This window comes from Bufo gargarizans, chromosome 4 (assembly GCF_014858855.1).
Source record: "Bufo gargarizans isolate SCDJY-AF-19 chromosome 4, ASM1485885v1, whole genome shotgun sequence".
Taxonomy (NCBI): domain Eukaryota; kingdom Metazoa; phylum Chordata; class Amphibia; order Anura; family Bufonidae; genus Bufo; species Bufo gargarizans.
Window position 1 is genome coordinate 380,346,405 of NC_058083.1, and position 16,436 is coordinate 380,362,840.

A 16,436-nucleotide genomic window follows, 5' to 3' on the forward strand; every position below is an offset into this window, starting at 1 on the left:
AATAAAATAATTGCTATTTTATAAGACCCCATAGCTTGTTAGCAGCTATATAAGGGTGATATCGCACTGCGATCACTGTAACATGTTCTATTGCACTAGAATCTTGGTCTATAAAGAACGATTTTATAAAAAAACAAAAAACAAAAATGTGGTTGAGTTTTTTTGTTTTGTTTTTAGACTTCAGCAGGATTGGTACAAAAGGTAATTGAAAGCATAACTTCTATTCCAGCAGCTTTAACCAGAACACGTATTTGGACCAGGAAACACATCCTTATTCATGAACCACACCCATGCGTCAAAGCCTATGTCTTACATAAAAGACTATTGTAAGATTATGGAAAAGTGTTCTTTCAAGTGATAGTAACTTAAAAAAATCACTTAAAAAAAGCCACTTCTCCAAGAGATGAGGCCCAATGGCCGCACTTCATACAGATATAGCATAGACACTTCTGTCTTCTGATGAATACATCTGTATAGCGGATGATGCAGGCACGCTGTCAGAACAAAGGGAACCTGACAGTACAGCAGTCAGTGCTGTCGAGGTTGTCTAGTCAACAAAACTATAAAAGTGTCCCTATGTAGAGGGAATAAAACCCTGATAAAACTTTGTAGTTGACTTTACTGCTATGCTAAGATCAGCTGCCCATTAGCAGGCATAGTCACGTCTATAGCTGCTATACCTACTGGCATGATGTCCTTGCCTGACCTTCCTAAATACTCCAGACCTCTCCTATGCTACTAGTTATAGGCAGGTTCCTGGTCCTGAGATTTGTTCTGTACCGGTGGTTCATTCTATAACTTGTAACTTAGGTCCCAATGTCTTTCAGGCTTTAGTTCCTGGAAACATATCTGGCACCTCCTTTACCACCTTGGTTATCATCTTGTCCTATCTTCGAAACAGATCCAGGTCCCATTGTCTTTTAGACTTCAGTTCCTGAAGACATATCCGGCACCTCCTTTAACACCTTACTTATCATGTTGACCCATCTTTAACAAACATCCAGGTCCATTGTATTTTAGGCTTCAGTTCCTGGATACATATCTAGCACCTCCTTTACCACTTTGCCTATCATCTTGACCCATCTTCAACAAAGATCCCTACAGCCGTCAAGGTCTTCAGATTTCAGGAATCTCTGAGGCGACAAAATACTCATAGTCTATGTCGCCACCTTGAGGTATAATAGTGAATCTTCAGGCTGGCCTTGATGGACAAATGTCTATTTTCAACCTTATCAACTATGTTACTGTATTCACTATGTCATTCTTTTTCACTATTTGGATCACAATGGGTCCGTCAATATTGGGCCCCCACTGACTAACAACAGCGCCCCTCTGTCCATTTCCAGCAGTGACATATAAGTGCATTTGCCTAGGTTACACTGGTAGGTATCTTTGTCAGCCAAGACCAGAACGGCTAGTGCTAGTAGTCCTTCTTGCATGTGTATAGTGACAAAGTCAGGTCTTCTTGAGGGCAGATGTTTTACGGTGTCATCTTCCAGTCTCTTTAGCCTAGCACTGCCAGGCACATATTTGGTTTACTCATCAGTACACAGCAAGCCTTTACAATTATTTACTAGGGAGCCTCAGGTACATGTCCATGGCGGTGTATTTTATGCAGACTTTCTGCAGATTTCATTGCGTTTCCTCACCAAAAATGGGCTTGTGTTACTTGTGAAATTTGAGGCAAATCTCACCCTTTGCATTAGGGCTCATGCACACAAATGCATTATTCTTCAGTGTGCTATCCGTAATTTTTTGACGATGGCAAACTGACCCATTTTTTCCTATGGGACCATGCATACATAAGCATTTTTTACGCATCCTTATGACCGTTCCGCAAATTATAGTACAAGTCCTATTCTGGTCCATTTGGCGGACAAAAATAGGCATTTCTCTATAGGAGAGTAAGAAAAATGCTGAATGCACACGGAAGGTAAACGTATTTTGCAGATCTGTGGATTACGGACCAAAATACGGATACAGTTACGTGCAGGAGGCTTTACGAAGGGTGAAATCTGCACTGAAAATCCGCACAAACAATTGACACACTACGGATTTAATACTCTGCACCACAAGTCAATCTGCGCAGAGTGTACATAAGCTTTTAGAAAATTACACCTACTTAGCTGGTACTGTGTTACACTGCGTATTTTGTTCAAGAAAATCCTTTGTGTGGAAAATCCATTCATATGTAAATTAAAACTTTTTGTAAGCGTATGAGGGTTTTTTAGTTAAAAAATGACTTTCCTTTTAAGTATATTGTGTCATATAATTGTGAATATTAGCAGTAGCGCATAGCTTAGAAATCAATGTTATATTACTGGGCGTATGGGCGCTAACACTATTGCATAGGTATGAGCAACCTGAAGCACAGACAGAATTACTCCGCTATTCCCATCAGTACACAAACTTTGATGGGGGTCCCATCTGCGGGGCACCCAGCCATCAGACATTTATCACCTATTCTGTTTTTCAGAAGAAGAAATAGGTATGTGACACATCCATCAGTTGATCATGAAAAACAATGGTCGTAAGCGCAGCAGAAGCTGAATGAACGCTCGCTACTAAATGCCAAAAATAAACGCTTCTTTCAGAAGCAATCATATTATGAAGAAGGGGAGAAAGTGGGTAGAGTACTGGCATTAGTGGCTAGAGCTCAACAACAACCAACTTATATAGTTACTCTACGCAATTCCACTGGGGAACCATGTACAACACCGGAACAGATATTAGAGATTATGCACTCGCTTTACTCATCTTTGTATGATTCTAAAATCTGTGTTTCCAAAGCAGAGATTAAGGGATTTCTCGACCTATTAGGACTTCCTACTTTAACTATGGAGCAGAGGTCTATATTAGATGCCCCCATTACTGTAAAAGAAATGGAAGCAGCGGTGGGAGATATGGCCAATAATAAGGCCCCGGGGGAGATGGACTGCCAGTGGAAAAATTATAAAACCTATGCCTCCATACTTTTGCCTCAACTATTAGATGTTTATAAGGAGGCTCACAAACGGGGTAGACTGCCCACTTCCATGAATGAAGCGATTATAGTAGCGATTCCGAAACCATGTAAAGATGTCCTGGCAGCAGAGTCCTACAGACCTATCTCTTTGCGGCAGGTAGACGTAAAAATATTAGCGAAAATACTGGCAAACCGTTTAAACTCAGTGATCACGTTGCTCGTCCATACTGACCAGGCAGGGTTTACGCCCAACATGTCAACAGCGGTGAATATCAGGAGACTTTACTTGAATATTCAGGTTGGTCAGGTCCACGCCTTAAATGAGACGGACGCGGCCAAAGCATTCAACAGCGTGGAATGGCGATACCTGTGGAAGTCCGTGTTGATGCCACTGTCCAAAAATATAAGGAATGATGCCAATCTTACGGCAGGATTACAAGTAGTTTCATCCTTTAAATACCTAGGCATTCAAGTGTCAGCCAGGAACCAGGAATTTGGAGAACTGAATTTGTTACCGATGCTTGACAAATTCAGACGGAAGGTCCAGGCCTGGACCCATCTGCCCCTTATGATGATTGGACGTACTAACTTACTGAAAATGATCCTCATGCCCCAGCTATTATACTTATTACATAATGCCCCAATTTGGATACCACTAAAATTTTTCTACACTGTTAATGGAAGAGGGGAATTCCACGTATAAAGCTCACTACATTATGCAGACCAAAATCTCAAGGAGGACCCATGGATATATTATTTGGCGGACCAGCTTCAACATATTAGGGGTTGGGGAGAGGAGAATAGGATAAATACGGCCGGGAGGATTGTAAGACATCTCCTTTAAGGGGTTCTGCACTTTATTTAAACTGATGATCTATCCTCCGGACATCATGTAAAGTCTGATATTCACCGCTGTTGACATGTTGGGCGTAAACCCTGCCTGGTCAGTATGGACGAGCGACGTGATCACTGAGTTTAACCGCCTCCCGACCATGTAATGCACGGATGCGTCCGGGAGGTGGTTGATTTATTCCTCCTGGACGCATCCGTGCGTCATCTCGCGAGACGCGAGATTTTGGACTGAGCCGGCCCGCGCATGCGCATCGCGGGCCAGCAAAATTACAAGCACCATTTCGTCACCAGCCTGCCAGCCAATGATCGTGGCTAGCAATTTAAAAAAAATCCAATCAGAAGCCAGATAGCAGATCATATTAGTAAATATGATGTGTTATATGGCTTCCCTGCTCATCTGCTGGTGCTTTTCGTCGGTTGGTCTCAGCAGAGGAGCAGGCTTCACAGTGAGTACACCAAAACACTACACTTTAGCCCCAGATCACCCCCTGCACCCCAATTAACCCTTTGATCACCCCTGTCAATCACTAGTGAAAGGAAAAAAGTTATCAGTGTAAACGGTCACTTTTTTTTTTTCACTGGTATTGACCGTTAGGTTTTAGGATAGTTTAGGCCCCTTGGTTAGGTAGTTTAGGGATCAGTTAGCGCCCAGCCCACCGCACCGCAGTCCCTTATTCGCTGATTAGCATATTGCTAATCAGCATTTGTACTTTTATAGTATCTGTAAGTGATCTAAACTGATCACAGTCAGATCTATAATAGTATTAGTGTCACTTTAGTTCGCCCTCCACCCAAAACGCAGTGGTTTGCCCGATCAGGCCTGACCGGTCGCCCACACGTGCATTCACCCACGCCCGCCCCACCGCAGTGACAAAAATTAATTTTTTTTTGATCACTGCACATTCACTTTACACGCGCCGCGGCGATAAAAAAATCAGTTTTGATATTTTTTTATTAACAGCAGCGGCCTCCGGTACTTCGCTAGCCTCCCATTTGTAAGACAGGCTTGCTTTTTTTCTTGGGTAGTCTCAGGGAATACCCCTAAATTTAGTTGCCCAAATGTCAAACAGGGGGTATTCTTCTGAAGAGGCCTACAGGCTTCTGACCCAGTCGGATGAGGAATGGGAACCCTCATCTGATGAATCTAGTGGGTCAGAATATGAACCTGTAGAAAGCAGTGGCAGTCTGACTCAAAGTTCGGACGAGGAGGCTGACGTCCCTGATAGCACCAGGCCTACCCGGCCCCGTGTCGCTAGACCACAGGTTGCGCAGGATCTGCTTCAAGGGCAGCAGAGTGGGGTTGGCGCTGTCGGATTACGTGGTGAGGCATACACCAGCAGCGCAGCCCATCCTGGACCTAGTACCAGACCTGCCGTACAGCATGGTGAAGTGGCGAGCACCAGAAGGGCAGTTGAAGCTGGTACGGTGGCACATGCAGTAGTTACCCCGTCGCAGCCACCGCACAGACAGGCCCGTATGAGCCCCTAGAATCCCTGAGATGCTGGCAAACCCTGATTGGCAGTCCTCAACTTCAGCCGCACCTGTAGTTCCCCCTTTCACCGCCCAGTCTGGAGTTCGGGTTGAGACAGCTCAGATCGGTTCGGCCCTGGGATTTTTTGAGCTGTTCTTGACTGCGGAGCTCTTGGACTTAGTTGTGGCAGAAACAAATCGGTATGCCACACAATTTATAACCGCCAACCCGGGAAGCTTTTATGCCCAGCCTTTACGGTGGAAACCAGTCCAAGTTTCCGAAATTAAAATTTTTCTGGGCCTTCTCCTCAACATGGGTCTAACTAAAAAGCATGAATTGCGGTCATATTGGTCCACGAACCCAATTCATCACATGCCCATGTTCTCTGCTGCTATGTCCAGGACACGATTTAAGACCATCCTGCGTTTCCTGCACTTTAGCGACAACACCACCTCCCGTCCCAGAGGCCACCCAGCTTTTGATCGGCTCCACAAAATTCGGCCCCTCAGACCATTTCAACCAGAAATTTGCAGATTTGTATACCCCAGAGCAAAACATCTGCGTAGACGAGTCCCTAATACATTTTACCGGGCGCCTTGGCTTCAAACAATACATCCCAAGCAAGCGTGCCCGGTATGGGGTCATATTGTATAAGCTCTGTGAAAGGGCCACAGGCTATACCCACAAATTTCGTGTCTATGAGGGAAAACATCAGACCCTGGAGCCAGTTGGTTGCCCTGACTACCTGGGGAGCAGTGGGAAGACAGTCTGGGACTTGGTGTCACCCTTATTTGGCAAGGGGTACCATCTTTGTGGACAATTTCTACACAAGTGTGGCCCTCTTCAGGCATTTGTTTCTAGAACAGATTGGCTGCTGTGGCAATGCGCGAACTAGTCGCGCGGGCTTCCCCCAACGGCTCGTTACCACCCGTCTTGCAAGGGGGGAAGAGTGCTGCCTTGTGTAACCAAGAACTGCTAGCGGTGAAATGGAGAGACAAGCGTGACGTTTACATGCTCTCCTCCATTCATGCAGACACGACAATCCAAATTGAGCGAGCAACCCGTGTCATTGAAAAGCACCTCTCAGTCCACGACTATAACCTTCACATGGGAGGGGTGGACTTCAATGACCAGATGTTGTCTCCGTATTTAGTGTCCCGCAGAACCAGACACTGGTATAAGAAGGTGTCTGTATACCTAATTCAATTGGCTCTGTATAATAGATTTGTTCTCTACAGTAAGGCTGGGAGAACACGATCCTTCCTCAAATTTCAGGAAGAGATCATAGAGATCATCAAGAACCTCCTGTACCCAGGAGGTTCCGTGGCCCCATCCACCAGTGTGGTTAGTTCCCCAATGTCGTTGCCGGTAACTCAACCCAACCGTCACCCCGAAAAAGATGTTGTGTCTGTAGCAGGAGTGGAATAAGGCATGACACCCGCTATTTCTGTCCTGACTGCCCTGACCACCCGAGGACTGCCCTGCTTAGGGGAGTGTTTGCGGAAGTACCACACACAGGTACACCTAGCATAGGGATTCACATCTCACCAGGACAGGCACACAGGGCTATTAGGGCCCATTCACACAGAGCTTCTGCAAACCTCTCCTTTCACCTGGGACAAAGTGCATAACGCACTTCGCCACATCTTTGGGCGATTTGCGCTTTGCACATTGTCCCATGGGGAAGGAGAGGTTTGTCCCATAAAGGTAAAAAAATAAAAATAAATACAAATCACCAGTAAGCAAAAAGGTTAATGTTCAGTTCAAAAAGTTAAAAGTTTATATGTTCTGTTCAAAAGTTAATAAAATTATTGCACTGCGGCCTGGTTTTTTCTTTTTTTACCTTCCAGGTGGACCAACCGATCGACCAGCTGCAGCACTGATGTGCATTTTGACAGAAGCATTGCGCTTCTGTCAGATTACACACAAGTTGGTGTATGCGGCGCTGCAAGACGAGATTTCTCCTCTGCAGTAAAAGATACGTTTGCCGAGGCATATGAGCTGAGGAGGAGGCGGTGTTCCTATGCTTTGGCAAACACTTTGTATAAAAAAAAAAAAAAGAGAAATCTTGAGAGAAATCTTGTTTGCCAGGGCATACGAGCTAAGTGGGTATGGATGTTGGGCGGAGCTCCTATGTCCTGGCAGACGTCTTTCCCCTCCTTTTTTTTTGGGCAGAGATTTTTTCATCCACATTGATCGATGCGAATGAAGAAATCTGTGCCGTTCTCATTACCTGTATGCTCAATATAAGGCCCCATGCACACGGCCGTTGTTCACGGCCGTGTGCGGGCCGTGGAACCGCGGCCTGGATCCCTTCCTGTGAGCTGGAGCGCACGGCGTCACTGGTTGCTATGACGCCGTGCGCTCCCTGCTGCCGCCGCAATACAGTACTACACTGGTATGATCTATACCAGTGTATTACTGTACTGTGCCGGCCCGTGAACAACGGCCGTGTGCATGGGGCCTAAGGAGAATAGCAGAAACTCCTAATGCTGGCCATACATGTAATGATTGCGGAGACCCTCAAATGCAAGGGCAGTACAAACACCCCACAAATGACCCCATTTTGGAAAGAAGACACCCCAAGGTATTCGCTGAGGGACATATTGAGTCCATGAAAGATTGAAATTTTTGTCCCAAGTTAGCGGAAAGTGCTGTCTACCTGCAGCAAAGAGATAGGTCGGTAGGACTTTGCCGCCAGGACATCTTTACACGGTTTCGGATCGGCGGGAATCTGACACCCGGGCCCCCAACAGATCAGCTGTTTGAGAAGGCAGCGGCGAATTAGCAGCGCCGTGGCCTTCTCACTGTTTACGGCAGTCTCAGTGACATCACGACTTGTATTAACTGGCCTGGGCGGGGCTAAGCTCCCTTGAAGTGAACAGAGCTTAGCCCCACCCAGGCCAGTGATACTAGTCGTGACGTCACTGGGCCTGCGGTAAATACTGAGACGGCCGCGGCACTGCTGGAGCGCCGCTGCCTTCTCAAACCGCTGATCGGCGGGGGTCCCAGATGTCGGACCCCCACCGATCAGATGCTGATGATCTATCCAGAGGATAGATCATCAGTTTAAACAAAGTGCAGAACCCCTTTAAGTGAAAATGTATACTGTCAGCCCTAGAAGATGGAACCTTCTATAGAAAAGGGGATAATTAAATTACCAGCTGCTACGCACAATACATGAAGTATGGTGGAAAACTAGAAAGATAGCAGGCATCAAGGGGTATACAAAGTTTACTCCAATATGGCCTAATCACATGAATAATGAAATCAATAAAGTATCCAATGCCCAAGCATGGGAGAGGCATGAGCTTAACCGTATCCATCAATTTTTTAACAAAAGGTACACTTAAGGAGTATGCTCACTTGCAACAAGAATTTAAAATACCCAAGACCCTTTTTTATGTCTACCTGCAGATAAGACATGCCATACGGACTCAGGAGCAACAGGGGGCGATAGCTCCTGCTCCGAAGCATCCCGTTATAGATCTTACCGCATCACATGGAGACACTAGTGGAGTAATTTCACTACTGGCGTCTCATGGAGGCACAATGTAAAAGGGTAAATTACTCTTACCGGTAATTGGATTTTCCAATAGCCTCCACAACGGCATTCACAGGAGGGTGTCCCCGCCTCCAGGACAGGAAACAACGAGGAAGCACAGGATTTAAGGAGCCTCCTCCCCTTACCTTACCAGTCAATAAGAGAGGACACAGAAGTGATGCATAACAAATTATATATTATAGTAAACAAATTACATCATTCATTTACATTTAAAGCTTGGGAGGGAACCCAATGCCGTTGTGGAGGCTATTGGAAAATCCAATTACCGGTAAGAGTAATTTACCCTTTTCCCCGGCGCCTCCACAACGGCATTCACAGGAGGATTAACAGAGTAATCAATATTAGGGGGGGGCCACACTAGATAGGACCTCACGACCAAAGGACAAGTCCTGTTCCCTTACTACATCTAGCTTATAGTGCCGAAAAAAAGTCATAGGGTTGGCCCATGTGGCGGCCCTGCAGATCTGTTCCAGAGGGACTGCCTTCGTTTCTGCCCAGGATGAGGCTACTGCCCTTGTAGAATGAGCTTTTAGTACCTCCGGCGGCTGACAGTTCTTGGTAACATAGGCAGAGGATATTATGTTCCTAATCCACCTAGCTATGGTTGACTTGCTAGCCGCTTGCCCCTTATTAGGGCCCTGGAATTGTAAAAAGAGATGGTCCGATTTTCTAAGCGGTTTAGTGGCCTGAAGGTAAGAAAGGACTGATCTCCTGACGTCCAGATTATGGAGAGTATCTTCCGAATCATTAGAAGGAGACTGAAAAAAAGAGGGTAGGGAGACTTCCTGCTCACGATGAAATCTGGATACCACCTTTGGGAGAAAGGCTGGACAGTGCCTGAGGATTATACGATCATCCAGAATTGTAAGATAGGGAGGCTTGCAAGAGAAAGCTTGAATTTCCCCCACTCTTCTGGCAGAGGTTATGGCAACTAAAAAAACCGTCTTCATGGTGAGGAGCCTTAGAGGGATCTCATCAATTGGCTCAAACGGAGGAGTAGTGAGAGCAGAAAGAACCAGGCCCAAATCCCAGGGAGGAACCACTGGACGAGGGAGGATCGAAGTTCTTCCTGCCCCCCTCAAAAACCGCTTGATCAGAGGGGAATCTGCTAGTTTTACGTCCAGGAAGGCGCTGAGCGCGGAAATCTGAACCTTCAGAGTTGATGGACGGAGGCCTTTTTCTAGCCCCGCTTGCAGGAACTGGAGGACCTGAGGAACATCAGGAGAATCTACACTTCCCAAGAAGGACAAAAAGGCATTCCAGGTTCTCAGGTAGATCCGGGAAGTTACCGGTTTCCGGCTTTTGAGCATCGTGGAGATGACTGCGTCCGACAGACCCTTCTGTTTTAGCAGGAGGCGTTCAGATTCCAGGCCGTCAAACTGAGTTGATTTACACTGGGGTGATTTATTGGTCCCTGGTGGAGTAGGTCCGGGATTGATGGCAGTGTCCAATAAACACCGGCTGACAGTCTGAGCAGGAGTGGAAACCAAGCCCTTCTTGGCCAGAAGGGGGCCACCATAATTACGTGGACCCCTTCTTCCTGAGTCTTTACCAGGACCCTTGAAATGAGGCTGAATGGAGGGAAGGCATAAAGGAGCTGTCTTGGCCACGGCCTGGAGAGGGCGTCTAGCCATACCGGGCGATCCATTTGCGAGAGGGAACAGAACTTTCTGACCTGCTTGTTGCTTTTGGTGGCGAACAGATCTAACACTGGGGTCCCCCACATTCGGCAGATCTGGCTGAAGACGCGGTGATTTAAAGACCATTCGGCCTCCCTTAAGAGGTGTCGACTGAGATAATCGGCCACCACATTTTTTTCCCCCTTGATATGCACCGCCGAAAGGGACAGAAGGTTTCTTTCTGCCCAACAAAAAATGCCCTTTGACACTTCCGCCAGTGAGCGACTTCTGGTTCCCCCCTGTTTGTTTATGTACGCCACGACTGTAGTGTTGTCTGTTAATATTCTTACGTGTCTTGGAGAGGGAATTTTGTAAAGGGAAAGGAGAACTCTGTGGACAGCTGACAGCTCTCTTAAATTTGAGGAGGCGTCCTGCATGTCTCTTCCCCAGGATCCTTGAACTACCGCTCCTGAAGAGTGACCTCCCCACCCTGAGTTGCTGGCGTCTGTTGTAATGACCATGACATCTCTTGGGCGCCAGTGAACTCCTATGCTCAGGTTCCCTTTTACTCTCCACCAGGTTAGTGACTGTTTTACCTGTCTGGGAACGTGAACCTTTCTGTCTAGAGACGAGTTCTTTCCGTCCCATGAAGATAGGAGAAAGGTCTGAAGGACTCTTGTGTGACTCTGGGCCCACCTTACTGACGAGATTGCGGCTGTTAGCAGTCCCAGTACCGCCATGATGTCTCTTATCGAGGACCGATCTTTGCTGGAAAAAAGAGACACTGTCTGGATTAAGTGAGACTGTTTGTCTTGAGGAAGAAAGGACATTAGACGCCTTGAGTCCAACAGCACCCCTAAAAACACTTTTTCCTGACTGGGGATAAGGTCTGATTTTTTGGGATTTATTATCCACCCTAGAGTTGTAAGACAGTCCTGGATTTGTTTGAGGCGTGAATGTAGAAGTTGGCGCGACTCCGCAAACACCAGAAAGTCGTCCAGGTACGGGACGATCTGTACCCCCTGAAGGTGAAGGAACTTCATGACATCTGACATTATTTTTGAAAAAACTCTGGGGGCAGAGGATAGGCCGAAAGGAAGGGCTGTGAACTGAAAATGGGACAATCTTCCCTGATAATAAATTGCGATCCTCAGAAAACGCTGGTGCCTGTGGTATATTGGGACGTGGTAGTAAGCGTCCTGAAGGTCGACGGTAGCCATAAAGCAGTCCTGCGGAAGGATCTGAGTGGTAGATTTTATGGTCTCCATTTTGAATCTTTTGTAAACGATGGATTTGTTTAAGGACTTCAAATTTATTATCAGACGAAAGGAGCCATTTGGTTTTTTTATCAAAAATATAGGGGAATAGAAGCCTTTGCCGTGTTGTTCTTCCGGAACAGGGATGAGCACTCCTTTGAGGATTAAGGTAGTTATTTCTGACTCTAGGGATGCCTGTTTGTCGGGCTGTTGCCTTTGGTTGATACAAAAAAGACTTGGGGGTGGGGAAACAAACTCTAGCTTTAGGCCCTCCTTTACGGTACGAGTGACCCAAGGGGAGGCGTGAATTTCTTGCCAGGCGGAGGAGAATTGCTTTAGCCTGCCCCCTACCTGGGTTGGCGTGTCACTGGGTAGGGCGGGTAGAGGTTTCTGGCTTAGGAAGGTATCCTCTTCCTCTACCCCTAGAAGGTTGCCATCTTTTTGAGCCATCCCTTTTACTCTGATCAGATCTTGCCCTTTTTTGACTTTGAAAGGAGCGTCTCTGTTGGTAAAAACGGTTATCAGAGGGGAAACCTTTTTTCCTATCGGAGGCCTTCTCCAGAATATCGTCCAGGGCGGAGCCGAACAATCTATCCCCCTCACATGGGATGGAGCACAGGCGGTTTTTAGAACCTGCGTCCCCAGTCCATGAACGGAGCCATACCGCCCTACGGGTCGCATTGGCCAGAGCACTGCTCCTTGCAGAGAGTCTAACCAAGTCGGCCGAGGCGTCTGCTAAAAAATTGGATGCTCTTTTCAGGGAGGGAAGAGAGTTTAAGATCTCCTCTCTGGACGTACCCCCCGACAGATTGCTCTCAAGCTGGTCTAGCCAAACCGAGAGGGTTCTGGCCGTACAAGTGGACGCTATGCTGGGGCGCAACATTGCTGTATTTGTCTCCCAGGATTTCTTTAGTAGGTTTTCACATTTTTTGTCCATTGGGTCTTTCAGGAGACCCATATCCTCAAAGGGCAGCGAGGATTTTTTAGAAATACGGGCCACTGGCGCATCTATTCTGGGAGTTTTGTCCCACAAATCAGAGTCAGATTCCGAAAAGGGGTACTTGCGTTTAAAGGCGGCCGAGACAGTCCACCTTTTATCAGGATCCCTCCATTCCCTGGAAATAAGGGCTTTGAGGTTATTGTGGATGGGGAAGGATCTCTTCTTTTTCTCCCCCAAGCCCTGAAAGATTTGATCGTGAAGGGACTGAGTCTCTTTGACATCTTCTAATCCCAGCGTAGATTTAATATCCTTCAGTAGGGACTGTGTTTCCTCGGGAAAGCACATAGGCCTCCCTGCGGCCTCCTCAGAGGATAAGGAGACCTGATCATCCTGCAACTCCCCTTCATCCAGATCCACCTGCTCTGATATTTCCAGATTTAGGGAACGGGAAGGCCCAGGGGAAGGTGCCAGTTGTCTAGAGTCAGCTGCAGCCTTAATCTCTTCTCTAATGAGGGTTCGCATGGACTCCACGAAGGAAGGGGATTCTTCAGCGATAACCCTTTCAATACATCTAGGGCAGAGGGACTTTTTTGGGTCCGACACCAGGCCCTTACGGCAACCACCACACTTTCGGCGCCCCGAATCCCCTTTGGCTTTAAGCTTCCTGGACTCACTGTCCTAAGGGAATAAAACAAACTTTGTATAGGCCAAAGAGGGACCCGGAGTAATGGTGGTGAGGGGTCAGTATAGTGAACTACGGACACCCAGCGTGTAGAGGGGGGGGGGGGGGGGTTCGGGATCCCATAACCTGTATAAACCTACTGCTAGGAAGGACATAAGGAAATAGGGATTACTCCCCCCTGGGAGGAGGCTTACCGGGCTGAGGGCCGAGACAGCAGGATCACCGGAGCGTTTGGACGACTCTCTGTCGCTGGAAGGCATCTCTGCAGATCACCGGCGCAGGAGGATATGATTGCTCTTTTTAAATCTCCCGCCGCGCGCAGGAGCGTCCCGCGAGAACCTCTTGCCCAAGGAGATCTCGCTCCGCTGACGTCACCACGCCAGATCCCGCGCGAGTTCCGACGGACTCGCAAGCCCGGGGATGCCTGAAGACAGGGCTTACTCCGCAGGATCGAGGAGGGGAGGCAATGCGTCCCCGGAGTCTCTCAATCCCTGCACCGACCCTCCTGAACAACAGGGAAGGGACCAGGCCGGTGCGGTATTCAATTTCCTGGATGACCCCAGGAGCGGCTTCCACGCACGTCCGAGGACAGGAAACAACGACTGGTAAGGTAAGGGGAGGAGGCTCCTTAAATCCTGTGCTTCCTCGTTGTTTCCTGTCCTGGAGGCGGGGACACCCTCCTGTGAATGCCGTTGTGGAGGCGCCGGGGAAAAAATGCCCACTGCAACTCTATGACAAGTGGCATCGAGACGTTACTGACTTGACAGTGAAACAGTGGGAGACCGTGTTAGAAGACTTCCCTGAGGTGGTAATAAGCGAGGCCCATAGAGTATCTCAATTATATTTACTCCATAGAGTATATAGAACTCCAGTAGTAATGAAAAAAATGGGGTATAGGTAGGCTGACAAATGCCCAAGATGTGGGACGCCTAATGCAGACCTAATCCATCTTATGTGGAACTGTCCACGATTGAGACGATACTGGACAGATGTTACTGAACTCATAAACAATGCGTTTTGTATAAAAATAAATGTCAGCTTTGATATGTATATTAGGATATGTCAAGGTATTGCCTGTAACTTCAGAAAAGAAAATAGCCATATTTATATGCTATATGCTATATATGCGCATATTATATATCATGCAAGGAAGCGAATTGCATGTTATTGGATTGCTCCAAATCCTTCAAAAGCACAAGAATTGGTAGAGAAGGTTTCTATGTCAGAAAAGAGGCAATATTAAGAAGTTTGAGAAGATATGGACCTGATGGTTGCAACATTACAATGTCACATTATAGTCTTTCCTCTGTACAATAGACTAGGTGGAAACAGGGAATAGACTATGTATATGATATAGTAGATTGAAGACAAGTACTATGATAAGTATGTGTAATCGTAAGGATGAGGCTGTAAAGGGAAAGATGTAAGCTAGATATTATCTGATAAGGGATAATGATGATCAGGGACTGACATTTCGGCTCGGGCATTACTATAGTAGTGTGCATGGGAATGTGTGATGGGTATGAATGTCGGAGGTACAGCAGACCTACGAAAGAATTAGAAGATGAATCGCACAGGGTCATGTGATAAGCTACAAAATTGAACTTTATTTGGACAATAACAGTGATTCCAATATGGACCTTCTCTGGGCTGCAGTCCTGTAGGGAGGGAGGGGTTTATGTTTTTGTACGGATCCGCAAAAAAAAAAAAAAAAAATACGTATGACATCTGTGTGCATTCCATATTTTGCAGAACGGAACAGCTGGCCCTTCATAGAACTGTACTATCCTTGTCCATAATGCAGACACTAATAGGACATGTTCTATTTTTTTGTGGAACGGAAATACGGACACGGAATGCACACGGAGTAACTTCAGTTTTTTTGTTTTTTTTTGTGGACCCATTGAAGTGAATGGTTCCGCATACGGTCCGCAAAAAAAACCAGAACGGACACGGAAAGAAAATCTGTTTGTGTGCATGAGCTCTAACTCTATGAACGCACCCTCAATACAATACCTATAAGGCAGTACTCACATGAGGAAGGCAGACTGTGTCTTTCCACAAAAGGCAGCAGAATCAGTTAGCGCAGTTGAACGGTGCGCCGTGCTCCAGCCTTTCAGTATAGTAGCATGCGCTATATGCCTCATGTGTGCTCAGGTCAGATTTTTCTCCTCACTGACCGTGAAGACTGTGGGCCGAATTTATCATTACGACTGTGGTGTGAAAAAGTTGCAAATTTCGTTATTCTGCCGGCCTCGCCACTTTCCCGATAGGGGGCATGTTGAGGGTGGGGCCATCAGTTATTTTTTACGACAGTTTTCTGGCATTGAAGACTGACATCTACTCCGGCTAGAGACGGACGTAGATTTCAGTTCAGGCACATGCCTCGTCCTAAGTCAGGCGCAGTATTCGCAAGCGCTCCTGGTTATCATAACCCGGCGTACGCCAATGTATACCAAAAGAGCCTCCTGTCGGCATTTATTGGGGTAGTGTCATATACTTTACTGTAGTAGACTGCTCTCTGTTTTGGAGAAACAGCCAGTGGTTCTAATGCTTATTCAGCGGCATAAATCAGAGCCATATGTCAGGAAATACTCCTGAGCCTGACGTACATCTCTGAAGGAAGGCTCCTTTGTAATGTGAACTGGGTCTAAGCACAACATCAAATAAATACAGTGTATCAACACACAGGGCACTAATAATTAGTTGGTCTAGGGCAGTGAGGGTGTTAACATTAATATATCTGGGGTTCCATGGCAGTGAAGGGGTTAAAGGTCCATATATCTCATATTCTATGGCAGTGAAAGAGTAGTCTACCTGCACGTGTGTGTGGATAGACTTGCAGAAATTCCGCACTAATTTCCATGCGTTTGCAGTTTCCGCACCAAATCAAAATCAGGAGCAGCAAATAGCAGACAGTGATGGGAACGAGCCTCCCTAACGTCACCAACCGATGGAGTGACGCAGGTGCCGGGGTAAGTATAACCTGTATGCATTTTGGGGGGCATTATAGGTGTTAGATAACCCCTTTTATTTTCAGATGAACAGTGTCCGTGTAATACAGATTGCAAAAAACGAGCACACAG

At 46.8% G+C, this 16,436-nt stretch overlaps 1 protein-coding gene across 4 annotated transcripts in view; it reads right to left on the bottom strand.

Annotated features, from left to right (window-relative positions):
* NINL (ninein like) overlaps window positions 1-16,436 on the bottom strand; it is a 144,280-nt gene that overhangs the window by 78,927 nt on the left and 48,917 nt on the right. The window lies entirely within an intron of this gene.